The following is a 7,319-nucleotide window of genomic DNA, read 5'->3' on the forward strand; positions in this document are numbered from 1 at the left end:
GTAGTCCAGGTAGCTGTGGGAGTCGGTCGGTTTATAGTAAATGTCCGTGTTGATTCGGTCGCTCGAGATAGAAATGAGAGGTCTAGGAAGGGGAGGGAGGAGTCTGAGACTGTCCAGGTGAATTTGAGGTCGGGGTGGAAGGTGTTGGTAAAGTGGATGAACTGTTCAACCTCCTCGTGGGAGCACGAGGCAGCGCCGATACAGTCATCGATGTAGCGGAGGAAAAGGTGGGGGGTGGTGCCAGTGTAGCTGCCGAAGATGGACTGTCCAGTGCTTCCATTCATTTCTTGAAATCACATGGAGTGAACTGAACTGAATGAAGACTGGTGTCTGATACTGGGGACCACTGGAGCAGATTCAGATATGCATCCATCTGGCACTTCTGGCTGAAGATTTGAACATAACAAGAGAACAAAGACTTCAAATAGTTGGCAAAGGGATCAGAGACAAGCTGAGGATATTTTAGAACAAATTACACAATAACTTTCAAAGGATTGGTTAAATATTTGAAGGGAGAAAATTTGTAGGGCTGTGGGAATAGAGCAGGAAATTGGGCCTAATTGGACAGCACAGGACAATGGGCCAAATGGCCTCTTCCTATATTTCTATGATGGAAAAACCAACAGCAGAATCTCCAAAAGCACTGAGCTTATGTTTGCCCTGGTGTGGATTATCTCCTTATAATTCTCACCTCCACCTGCAGGGGGAGTGTAATGTTATAATATCTTAAAAGCTGGCCTGTGTAAGACGGTTATGTTGTAAACTGTCTCCTTCAATTCAAGGTAAAATGGGATTTTTAGGAGAGGGTAAAAAATGCCCAGTGATAAGTCCATGTGACCTGGTTATCGTTGAAACAGAGTCCCAAGTGAAAATATATTGAAGGTTTTAATATCAGAGCACAAAGGAAAAGGCAGCTGTCTTGTGCAGACTCACCACCTTTGACAAAAGTAGGGTCTGGTGGCATTCAACCAGGTGGGACAGTTACTGATAGGAAGTCTAGATTAGAGTGGAGCTGGAAAAGCACAGCAGGTCATACAGTATCCGAGAAACAGGAAAATCGATATTTCGGGCAAAAGCCCTTTATCAGGACATCGATTTTCCTGCTCCTTGGATACTGGCTGACCTGCTGTGCTTTTCCAGCACCACTCTAATCTAGACTCTTATTTCCAGTATCTGCAGTCCTAATTTTTTGCCTAGTTACTGATAGGAACCCCACCCCACCATTTTCCCATCTGGGCCCTGATTAAGTCCATGGTAGGGAGACCTGCAGATGTCTTTTATGCCCGTCTGTCAAGTGAGGTCCTTAACTTGCCAATTAATGTCTATGTAATTCCGTCATCTTGATGTTTCTGGCATTCACCCAAAAGCAGGCAGTTGTGGGGGCTTTGGGGGGGGGGGAGGGGGGGAATGAACTCAGCATGCAGGAAGCATGAGAAGCAAACCCTGGTATGTCTACTCATGGGCTCCCAGTGGGACCCCTTACTCATAGGCACTCAATCTGATTGAGGGAATTGACCTGAGGAAGAGATGAGGGTTGAAAAGTGTGGGGCTGGAAAAGCACAGCAGGTCAGGCAGACATTCCTGATAAAGGGCTAATGCCCAAAATGCTGACTGTCCTGCTCCTTCGATGCTGCCTGACCTGCTTTTCAACCCTCACCTCTTCCTCAGGTGAATTCCCCTCAATCAGACTGAGTACCCTTGAAGAAGGGCTTATGCCCGAAACGTCGATTCTCCTGTTCCCTGGATGCTACCTGACTTGCTGCGCTTTTCCAGCAACACATTTTCAGCTCTGAGTACCCTTGAGTAAGGGGTCCCATTGGGAGCCCATGAGCAGACATATCAGGGTTTGCTTCTCATGCTTCCTGCATGATGAGTTCATTCCCCCCCAAAACTCCAACAACTGGCTGCTGTTGGTGAATGCCAGCAACATCAAAATGTGGTCATTACATAGACATTAATTGGCAAGTTTTCCAATGCCACACTTTTTGACTCTGACTCTACAGCATCTGTAGTCCTTACTTTCTCTCTGAGGGAGAGGTGGACCTGCTGAAATCAACCTTGCCCCAATCTTTCCTGCCAACCTTCCTCATCCTTCCTACCTTGCAGCTGCAGCCTTCCGAACATGACTTGGTTTTAGATAGGTCCTTCTTTGATCTGAGGCCTCGAATGAGAGTAATACCAACAGCAGCCATTGCCTTCCTGGTGGCGCTACTGAGTACAGAAAAGGTTCCAGTCTCTGATTGGCTGAGAGTTTTGAGCAGGTAGGACTTTCGGATAAGGCTCAGTGCTGGCCAGGTTTGCTGCTGAGTTGTGCACAATGTGTGAGCTTTACAGAACTAAAGCAACACAAGGCTCTCAGTGACCCAATATCCCAAGCTCAGAGTCAGTCAGACAGAGATTTGGTGAGGCAAAAGTGAGGACTGCAGATGCTGGAAATTAGAGTCTAGATTAGAGTGGTGCTGGAAAAGCACAGCAGGTCAGGAGCAGGAAAATTGATGTTTCGGGCAAAAATCCTTCATTCCTGAAACATCGATTTTCCTGCTTCTGATGCTGCCTGACCTGCTGTGCTTTTCCAACACTGCTCTAATCTAGACAGAGATTTGGTGAGAACTACCAAAAACAGCTGCTGCTATGATAAGTAAAGGAGAAGGGCTGTTATTGCGTTAACCACCAAGCAGAGTACTTGCCAGAATAGATTCCCAGTTCAACATGCAAGGCTAGTGGAGATTTAAAGATCAAGTAGTCAGCAGGCTGTGCCTTGTTACTGGAAATCCATTTGATTATGCACAAGAATCTGTTTGGGGGGTGGAAATGCCATAATCTACCAATGTACCTCCTGGTTTGCCATAGTCACATGACATTTACCTTGAGGATGTCACTGCAAATATCCATCTTGAAGCCAGTTCAATCAAAACACATTCAATCAAGATTGCTGTACTCTGTGGTTGTAACAATTGGAAGGTTCCTGTGGTGGGGCAGAGAGAGGCATTCTTGCTTGTTGAAACCAGGGGAATCTTGGCACTTTATACATAAGGCAACATCTTTGCTGAGATTGTAGTGTAATATATAGATGAGACATGGGTTTTCAGTTGTTAGGAAGATAATGGGAGTACGTTTTCTGTAATTTGATGTCTTAATTGCCTACTAAGTAATGTTTAGTCGATATTGATTTACTTTGTTTGTTATAGTTAAAGTCTTAAACTGTGAAATCTTGTCATGAAATCCTTTGCATTACTCATGGGCAAGTTCAGTTTTTTAAAAAATTAACTGATCTGAATGGAGATCATGGCAATAATGATATAAACTTTGTGGCTGTGGGATAACAAATATTTTGTTTGCAGGACAATATTCAGTTGACATCACCACTGATCCTTGCTGTTCTCTACAATTCATCAACCATTGGTAGCTCCAAAAGGAACAACATCTGGCCACGACATATCCCACAAGCAAAACCACACTGAAGCAGCACTCTTCAGACAGCCCAGCATTCAATACGACCTTATTAATTAAAATTCACAGAAAGATTTCATGCTAGCAAGAACACAGGCTATAGCAATTATGCAGAATCGTATCTTCTTGTAGAGAAAACAGATTATGGAGTGGATTTTACGTGCCGCTGCTAATACATCTAAAGGCAATTATGCTGATGGTGGTGCTGGTACTGTCATAAAATTCAGCTTGATGTTTGTCTCTTTTTGTTTCATAATAAATTCCAGAAATAAATGTTCTAAGAAAGTGTTGCAATTTCTTTCAGGAACGAATATCTCACTTTAAATAGCAGAGGTGATCAGCAATTAAATGATCTAAATTTTAGACTTCACTACCGTTAGAACACAGGTTATTTATAAGTAACTGTTCTATCTACTCCTCAAATTCAACCAAGTTTCCAAGATATTGAGGTTGAAGATTTTATGAAACGTATTGTATATACAATGGTATTTAGCCATACATGTCAAACAAAGAATTTGCCATCATATCTGGGAGTCTCAGAAACCCTACTTTAATCAGGTTGACCAAACTCTTTGAAACTCAAATTGTCATTAGCATTTGTGACTTTTATACCTTTCTTACACATGAATGATGTGATCTGCTATCTATATCTTGATAATACACAGCCACATAAAAACGTCTCCAAGTAAGGAAATCAATCAGTACCAATAGCTTATCCACTCTCAGTAACATGCTGCTTTCCTCACCAATGAGAGCTTTATAACTTCAAGCTAAAAAGAATCAGGAGAGTTTACATTGTGTGCATTTCCCACATTTTCTAAATCTATTTGATCATGTGTCAGTCAACAGTAATTTGATTTAAACTCAGAAGTGGAACATGAAAGCATGACATAGATACTCTGTCCTAACAGCCAGAGGTCAACTCTACAATAATTCACTCAGGTTAACATAAGTAAACTTGTAAACCTTATTAGTTCTAGCATCCTTAACTTGGCTAAAGTAAGACCATACCGCTTTCTTTTCTCAGTTGTGATTGCCACCTGTGTTCTCATGCAATCAAAGCCAACAACCTCTTTCACTCTTTCCTTTCTCTCTTTCTTTTAAAAATCACACAACACCAGGTTATAGTCCAACAGGTTTAATTGGAAGCATACTAGCTTTCAGAGTGACGCTCCTTCATCAGGTGGTAGTAGAGGGCTCAGTCCTAACACACAGACTTTATAGCAAATATTTACAGTGTGATGTAACTGAAATTATACATTGAAAAATTGATTGCCTGTTAAGTCTTTCATCTGTTTGAATACCATGATAGTTTCACTTCTTTCATGTGTAAATCACAAAACCTTTTAAAAGGTTGCCATAAATTCTGTGTTAGGATTGAGCTCTCCACTATCACCTGATGAAGGAGCAATGCTCCGAAAGCTAGTGTGCTTCCAATTAAACCTGCTGGACTATAACCTGGTGTTGTGTGATTTTTAACTTTGTACACCCCAGTCCAACACCGGCTTCTCCAAATCTCTTTCTTTTGTCCTTCTCTTTCACTCATTCCACATCGTTCCCTCCATCTCTCTCTCCATCCTTCCTGCTCCTTCCCTTCACCTCTCCTCAGCCCAACTCCACATCTTCTTCCTATTCTCACTTTCTAATTAAATGGGTGACTGTAAAGGTCAATCCAAGTTCATTGGCCACTTTTTCAAATTTGCTGTAGATCTGATGCTATTTTAAGATTTACAATTTAAATATCACAATCTTCTCATTAACAAAGGCTAAAAGCCAACATTCTTACAATTATATTAGCACTCTAAGTTGGTCTGATTGACTCTTTCTGAATATAAGAACAGAGGACATAACCTTAAGGTACAGGGCTCTGCGGTGCAGTGTCCCAAACGCTCGGCCAGGAGCCTGAGTTGAAGTCCCAACTACTCCAGAGATGTGTAACCACAACTTTGAACAGGTTGATTTTTAAAAAATCTATAACCTTAAGGTTACCACAAACCTGACATATATGAAAGGCTGGAAGAAATCTGAAATGTTGAAAGATAACCTTTTAGGGAAAGCAGGATCTATTACAACAGAGCAAGCTAATCAGCAGAAAAGGCTACCTGGTCCATTAATCCCATCATCAGTAATGATGGCTGAAGTATTATGATTAATGGCACAGGCCTTGTTCTTCCCCAGTATGGGGTGGAAAGCCGCAGTCCTGCCTTTGCTGACAGCTTCCCCTCTCTACATGGCCCTTATCCCGTGATTGCCTCCCACCCAGCATGCCCAGAAAGTCAGCTACAATGCCTGCTGCTGCAAAACTTCATTGCTGTGCAGCCAGCAGCATCCACCCCTGAAATGGCACAATTACTCACAATGGATGCCAGCCTCTGATTGACCATCAGCTTCAGGTGAGGCAGGAATATTGCCGTCCAAGGAAGTGATGTGCCAAAATGCCGACCAGCTGCACACTTTCCAGTTTGTGGTGGTTGATGGGGGAGGGGTGACATGCATATTGTCCTCACAGTTTGAAAAGATAACAGGAAATCAAGGCAAAGTATTATGAGGAGTTCTCCACAGCCTGAACGCTTCAAGTACCCTGAATTATAAGCTAAATATGGTGTACATGAGAGTGTTGTAGACATACTGATCTTCAGATCGCCAGGAAATACAATAAAACTGTAAAACTGTGTGAGGCTCTTTAACCAAGCTGTACTGTTGTACCTACTGAGGCCCTTGTGGGCTGAAAGCACAGTCTCGAGGTTTGAAGTTCAGCTTGGTCCAGAGACTTGGCCTAGGTGGTCTGAAGGTTCAGTGTTGTCACGGACTTGGTGAAAAGTCTAAAATCAGAGCACGTTTTTATAAAATAATCTTTATTCTTATGCTGAACTTTTATTGATTATTCTTTCAAGTCTGTAACAAATATTTATGTATCTGTACCGAGGTACCCTGTACCTAAGATGATGCCAAAGCAGCAATATTACAAACCTTTCTCTGCACTTATTTGAGTGCACATGACACTAAAGCTAATTCCTTTAGTTTGCTCATAACTGAACATTGCATATCAATCTGTCATGGATTCACCTTCATTAGATTAGATTTTATCATGTAGGTCCTCAAACTAATGGGCTAAACAATTCTTATTCTCACTTTTCAGGAGAATGTAAAATTGGAATGTAAAATGCCCAGTGGCATTATTGCTGGATTATTAATCCAGAAACCCAGGGACCAGAGTTTGAATCCCACCATTTGAATTCAAGTTGAATTAAAATATCTGAAATTAGTAGTCTAATGACCATGAAGCCATTGTTGACTGTTAGGGAAAACCCAATTGGGGGTTCACTAGTGTCATTTAGGGGAGGAAACTAGTGTCATAGAGTCATAGAGATGTACAGCATGGAAGCAGACCCCCTCGGTCCGACCAGACATCCCAACCCAATCTAGTCCCACTGCCAGCATCCAGCCGATATCCCTCCAAACCCTTCCTATTCATATACCCATCCAAAAGCCTCTTAAATGTTGCAACTGTACCAGCCTCCACCACATCCTCTGGCAGCTCATTCCATACATGTACCACCCTCTGTGTGAAAACATTGCCCCTGAGGTCTCTTTTATATCTTTCTCCTCTCAACCTAAACCTATGCCCTCTAGTTCTGGACTCCCCAACCCCAGGGAAAAGACTTTGCCTATTTATCCTATCCATGTCCCTCGTAATTTTATAAACCTCTATAAGGTCACCCCTCAGCCTCCGAAGCTCCGGGAAAACAGCTCCAGCCTGTTCAGCCTCTCCCTGTAGCTCAGATCCTCCAACCCTGGCAACATCCTTGTAAATCTTTTCTGAACCCTTTCAAGTTTCACAACATCTTTCCGATAGGAAGGAGACCAGA

General features: G+C 42.5%; 1 protein-coding gene across 4 annotated transcripts in view; it reads left to right on the forward strand.

Annotated features, from left to right (window-relative positions):
* The window catches only part of LOC122563611, a 37,750-nt gene extending 34,039 nt beyond the window's left edge, over window positions 1-3,711 (forward strand). For all 4 annotated transcript variants that reach the window (XM_043717564.1, XM_043717565.1, XM_043717566.1 and 1 more), the window contains one exon: window positions 3,342-3,711. The gene's annotated coding sequence lies outside the window, so the exon portion shown is untranslated. The remainder of the gene's footprint in view (window positions 1-3,341) is intronic.
* The last annotated feature ends 3,608 nt before the right edge of the window (window positions 3,712-7,319 follow it).

This window comes from Chiloscyllium plagiosum, chromosome 27 (assembly GCF_004010195.1).
Source record: "Chiloscyllium plagiosum isolate BGI_BamShark_2017 chromosome 27, ASM401019v2, whole genome shotgun sequence".
In the NCBI taxonomy this organism is placed as follows: domain Eukaryota; kingdom Metazoa; phylum Chordata; class Chondrichthyes; order Orectolobiformes; family Hemiscylliidae; genus Chiloscyllium; species Chiloscyllium plagiosum.